Source organism: Sminthopsis crassicaudata, chromosome 6 (genome assembly GCF_048593235.1).
Source record: "Sminthopsis crassicaudata isolate SCR6 chromosome 6, ASM4859323v1, whole genome shotgun sequence".
Lineage (NCBI taxonomy): Eukaryota > Metazoa > Chordata > Mammalia > Dasyuromorphia > Dasyuridae > Sminthopsis > Sminthopsis crassicaudata.
In genome coordinates, this window is record NC_133622.1 from 75440570 (window position 1) to 75446561 (window position 5992).

The window sequence follows — 5992 nt, forward strand, 5'->3', positions numbered from 1 at the left end:
CTGATTTTAATTTCCAGGGGATTCAGTTCTCGACTGAGGTTTTTGCTCATCTGTTTAAAGTTGTCGTTTTTTTTTGTTTTGTTTTTTGTTTTTTTGTGTTGTTGTTGGTTTTTTTGTTTTGTTTTGTTTTGTTTTGCCGTTCCTTTTTGTCCCTGGTTTTTCCATTCTGTATTCATTCTTGGATCCTTTCTGGATTGTTTTATCTCCTCCAAATACTCCTGTTCTAGTCCCTGTCTTTAACTAGGCTTGTGAGATTGCTGTCCTCTGAGAGTTATCCCCGCGACGCTCAAAAAGGTGCTGCCTGCCCTGTTCTGAGTATGCTGGGCCAGCCCGGGCTTCTTCAGGGGACTACGGGGAGCTGGAGCCGCCTTCTTATCTCCGCGCTCCACAACTTGTACTCTAGGGAAGCGACCGGGCTCCGGGACTTCTCAGGCCGGATTTCAGCCGAGGCCTCTGCGCAGCCGCTAACTGAATCCACTGGTGACCCTGCTTCTTGGAGCTCCCCAAGCGAGGCTGCCCCGGGCTGCGTGCTCAAGCGCTGTCTCCTTGGGGTACTGGGATGGACCGGCCAGGACCGCCTCAAGGTCCTGAAGCCTAGTGTTGGGAGCCCCGCCTGACCTAGCTCTCCACCCAGACCGCCCCAAAGTCAGCGCCCTGCAGCCTCGGGGTCTGAGGCCTGGCCGGACTAGCAAGTGCTGAGCTCCAGCACACAGAGCCAGAACCGCTCACTCTCCAGGGGTGTGTGTGCGCGCGCGCCCCTCTATTCCCCGAACCTGGACTATATTTCCCAGGACTTTGCAGGATTCTGAAAGGTTTTCTCTGTGGGGTTTCTGCGCCCTAATAGACGGGTGCATCCCTCTAGTTGCCAAAGATCTAGGATCCCCTGGCGCCCACCTTCCCCCTTTGATTTCTGAGGTGGTTACTAGCATTTGTTTCTGGTTCAGCCAGACACTTGGAGGAGCTTTCCCTCCCAGATTAATTTTTTAATAGGTTAAAAAATGCTATTTTGGGCTCATTTTTTTTAATCTCGCCCTAATCACAGAATGGACTGTTAAAGAATTTATACTTAAAAAGGTCAAGATCTTCCACTGCATCTGAGGTACCTGCAGTCTTCCTGATCTGGCCCTTGACCAAGATGGTGACTTTGCCCGGCCCTCTCTCACTAAAATCCAGTTCGGCTTGCATGTGTAGCATCATCAACAACCGCCAGAGCAGCAGTCAATTAACCTTTCCGGGGTGCATCTGACCATTTCTTTACCTTGGTCAAGAAGTCTCAGAGTTCCCCTGTTGTGTCAATAATTAAACACAAACTCTTGGATTTAACACGTAAAGCTGTCCAACAATCTGGTTACAGCCTGCCTTTCCAGGGCTAATGACACATCCCTCAATATTCCAGCCAAACTTGTTAATTCTCTAATTTAGCATTCCATATGTGGTTTCATGCCCTTTGTAATCTGTCCCACTTGCCTTCCTCACCTATGCCCCTTCCAATTCTTTGCCTTTTTTCAGGCTCAGCTAGGGTCACCAGCCGCGGCTGTTGGAAATTCTGCTGCTCCTTAGTCCTTACTGCACTCTCTCTCTTCTCAGATAATATTATATTTACTTGTCTTTGGAAATGATAAATCTCGCCTGGCTTTTTTCAACAAGGAGGTGATTCAGGCCAATTCCAATAGACTTGTGATGGAGAGAGCCATCTGCATCCAGAGAGAGACTGCAGGGACTGGATGTGGATCACAACATAGTATTTTCACCCCTTTTTGTTGTTGTTATTGTTTGCTTGTGTTTGGGGGGTTTTCTCGTTATTTTTCCTTTTTGAGTTGATTATTCTTGTGCAACATGATCATTGTGGAAATATGTATAGAATATGTTTAACCTATACTGGATTACTTGCTTTGGGGGAGGGGGAGGAGGAAGGGGAACGGGAAATGAGGAGGAAAAAAAATTTGGAACACAAGATTTTGCAAGGGTAAATGTTGAAAATTATCTTTGCATGTATTTTGAAAATAAAAAGCTATTATCAAAATTAAAAAATAACCCCCCAAAAAATGATTAATCTCCCTATTCAAATGTGAATTGCTCAATGGCAGGGAAGGATTTTGTTTTTCTCTTTATATTTTCAGCCCCTAGTATTGTGTCTGGAACTTAGTTGGTGCTTAATAAATTTAACTGATTAATGCTAGTGTCTTCAGCTTACATAATAACAGATTTGTATAGCACTTGAAAGTTTGCAGAGCACTTTTTTCACTACAGCTTAGTGAGGTAAATAGTCCAACTATTAATGTGCCCATTTAACAAATGAGAACACTAAGGCTCTGAGAAGCAAATCAATTTGCCTGTACTCCACAACTATTAAGTACTTTAGGCAGAGCTTTCATTTGTTCTCATTTTATTCTAGACCTTCCTAAATTGGAATTTGCAGGAACATCTCACTCCTAACAAGAAAAGAAAGGATTTGTAGCCTTTTAAAGAACAGCTCCACAACAGCAGCTCTAAGGTCCAACTTGGAGGTCAGGCACCCACCATGCACCTGTGTAACAAGTGTAATTGTAGGGCATGTCTTAACCTTCTATGAACCTATGATTAATTTTTCATTTTGTTCTCATGACTCATCCTGGACATTTTCCAAGCTACCTCTGAGGCTAATTTGGAGAAAGGGGATATTCTGAGGGGCTGTTGTCTTAAACTGACTCCTCATGAAAGCACCGGAGACAGTAAGGCATTCTGATCTTGGGCCATTCTGGCTTCAGTTTCCCTACCTGTATGGTCCACTGTAAATACAATAGAAAAGAGCTCAGTTTCAAATATACTACTACCTTTTCTACCTGTGTGACCTAGGAAAAGTGACTTCCCTACCTTGGACCTCAGTTTCCTCACCTACAAAATGAAGGGACTAGGCTCCAAGACCCTCCCCCAATCTCAAGCTCTGTGACCCTAAGTCATTTAACCGAGTTTGCCTCAGTTTCTTCATCTATAAAATGAATTGAAGGAAATGGCAAATCTCCATTATCTTCGCCTCTGCCCCCCCCCCAAAAAAAATCCAAATGAGGTTACAAAGAATCAGCCATAAATAAAAATAACTAAACAACAGCAAAGCCTTTTTCCAGTTCCCATATTTGATAATACTTCATAGAGCATCAAACAAATGTATATGGAGAAAATTCAATATCCCTTTTCTTCCAATGTGTATGTCATTGAAAACCTCCTACAAATACCATAGACTAGGCCTAGGGTTTAGAGTCGTACTTTCATTGGTATAGGAACTCACAGGTAAAGAAATTCTGTCCACTGGTACAGGTAAGCACTTTCTCTGCAACTTTAAAGATTTATGAGAATTCAGTGGAGCAGTGAAAGATTAATATCATCAATACATAGTCTGATACCAAAGGCAAAAGGCAGTCGTTCCTCTTCAGGAACTCAAATTCTGGGGGGTTTTTCCTATTTTTTATGTCCTATTATATTTTTGTTTTATTTTGTTCAATGTTTCCTAATTGCTTGATCTTTTCTTCCCAATAGTATTTTATTTTTCTAATTACATGAAAGGATAATTTTCAACATTAATTTTTGTAAGATTTTGAGTTACAAATTTTTTTCTCCCTCCCTTCTTTACCTATCCCCTCCTCATGAAAGAAAGAAAAATGATATAGGATATATATATATATATTATATATATATATATATATATATATATATATATATATATATATATATATATATATAATATATATATATATACACACAATCATTTTAAACATATTTTTATATTTGCCATGTTGTGAAAAGAAAATCAGAACAAGAGGGGGAAAACACAAGAAAAAAAAAAAGCAAACAAACAAAAAAGGTGAAAATACTATCCTTTGATCCACATTAAGTCTCCATAGTTCTCCCTCCGGATGCATTTTCCATCCCAAGTCTATTGGAATTATCTTAGCTCCCCATATTGCTGAGAAGAGTTAAGTCTATCATAGTTGATCACATAATTTTGTTGTTACTGTGTACAGTGTTCTCCTGTTTCTGCTCACTTCAGTTTATGTCTTTTCAGGCTTTTCTGAAATTAGGTCAAATTCTAATGGGGGAGACAACAGGCAAACAAGATATAGTCAGGTTAAATTGGAGGTGATCATAGAGACAATTGGGGAAGAGACTGAGAAACAATGAAATAAACGATGTAATTTGCTCCACAATGATTATGCATGCTCAGGAGGAGCATTTTATTTATTTTATCTATTTATTTTTGTTCAATAGTGGTGAGGCAGGGTACTAGGAAAGGATAAATTATAAATGCATGTAAAATAAATTTATTTTGAAAGAAAATATGTTTATTGTCCTCAAGGATTGATAGTAGAGAGCTAAATACTAATACAAGTAGCTATTATTCAATACTATTGTGTAATAATTATCATCATAAGAAAAATATATGTATATATTTGCACTTGTTATCTACTTAGCTTTAGATTTGAAATTTATATTACTTATTTCATATTTTCCCAAAACCCTTGGCGGAGGAAGGAAGAAAAAATTTGGAATACAAGATTTTGCAAGGGTGAATGTTGAAAACTATCTTTGCAATTATTTTGAAAATAAAAGGCTATTATTTTAAAAAGAAAAAAGCTACTAAAAAAAAAAAAAGATTTTGAGTTCCAAATTTTTCTCCCTTCCTTCCCCCTTCCAAAGAAGGTACACAATTTGATCTACATATGCTATCATATACAACATATTTCCATATAGAAAAAAAGAACAGGTTAAAAGAGAACACATAAGAAAAAATAAAGTCAGTGAAAAAAATATGCTGTGGTCTGCATTCAGATCTATCATTCTTTATCTGGTTAGACAGAATTTTTCTTCTTGAGTCCTTTGTACTTATCTTGGCTATGTAACCGAGAAAAGCTGAGTCAGACATAATTGATCTTCACACAATGTTGCTCATACTGTGTACAGTGTTTTCCTGATTCTACTCATTTCATTTTGCATCAGTTTGTACAAGTCTTTTCAGGGTTGTTGTTTTTTTTTTCTTGAAATCTGTCTGCTTATCTTTTCTTATTGAGCAATAGTACTCCATTATATTCATATACCATAGCTTGTTCAGCCATTCCCCAATTGATGGGCATCTCCTCAATTTCCAATATTTTGCCATCATAAAAAGGGCTGCTTTAAATATTTTTTGCACCTGTAGATTTTTTTTTCTTTTTTCATGATCTTTGGGATACAGACCTCATAGTAGTACTCCTGGTTCAAAATACATGCATACTTTGGTTGATCTTTGGACATAGTTTCAAATTGCTTTCCAAAATGATTGAATCATTTCACACTTCCAGCAGCAGTGCATTAGTGTCCCAGTTTTCCCACATCCTTTCCAAAATTGACATTTTACTTTTATGTCATATTAGCTAAATTTTCCAAAATTGACATTTTACTTTTATGTCATATTAGCTAAATTTTCCAAAATTGACATTTTACTTTTATGTCATATTAGCTAAATTGATAGGTATGAGGTGGTACTCAGAGTTGTTTTAAGTTGCATTTCTCTAAACAAAAGTGATTTAGAGTACTTCTTCCTATGCCTTCCTAAGGCATTTCTTTATTTCAAAACTGCCTATTCATATCCTTTGACTATTTGACTATCCCTATTCATATCTATTGGGGAATGGCTTGTATTCTTTTAAATTATCTCAGTTCTCTGTATATTGAGAAATGAAATCTTTATCAGACGCTTGCTATAAAGATTGTTCCCCAATTTTCTGTTCTCCTAATCTTGATTGCATTGGTTTTGTTTAATTTAATATAATCCAGATTATCCATTTTGCAACTCATAATGCTCTCGACCTATTGTTTGATCATGAATTGTTCCCCTTCCCATAGTTATGTCAGGTAGACTCTTCTAATTTGCTTATGGTGCTTAATTTCCTTTATGCCTAAATCACACCCAAATGGGTCCTCCTTTATGTTCTATTGTTTTCCAGTTTTCCCAGGAGTTTTTGTCAACTAGTGAGTTCTT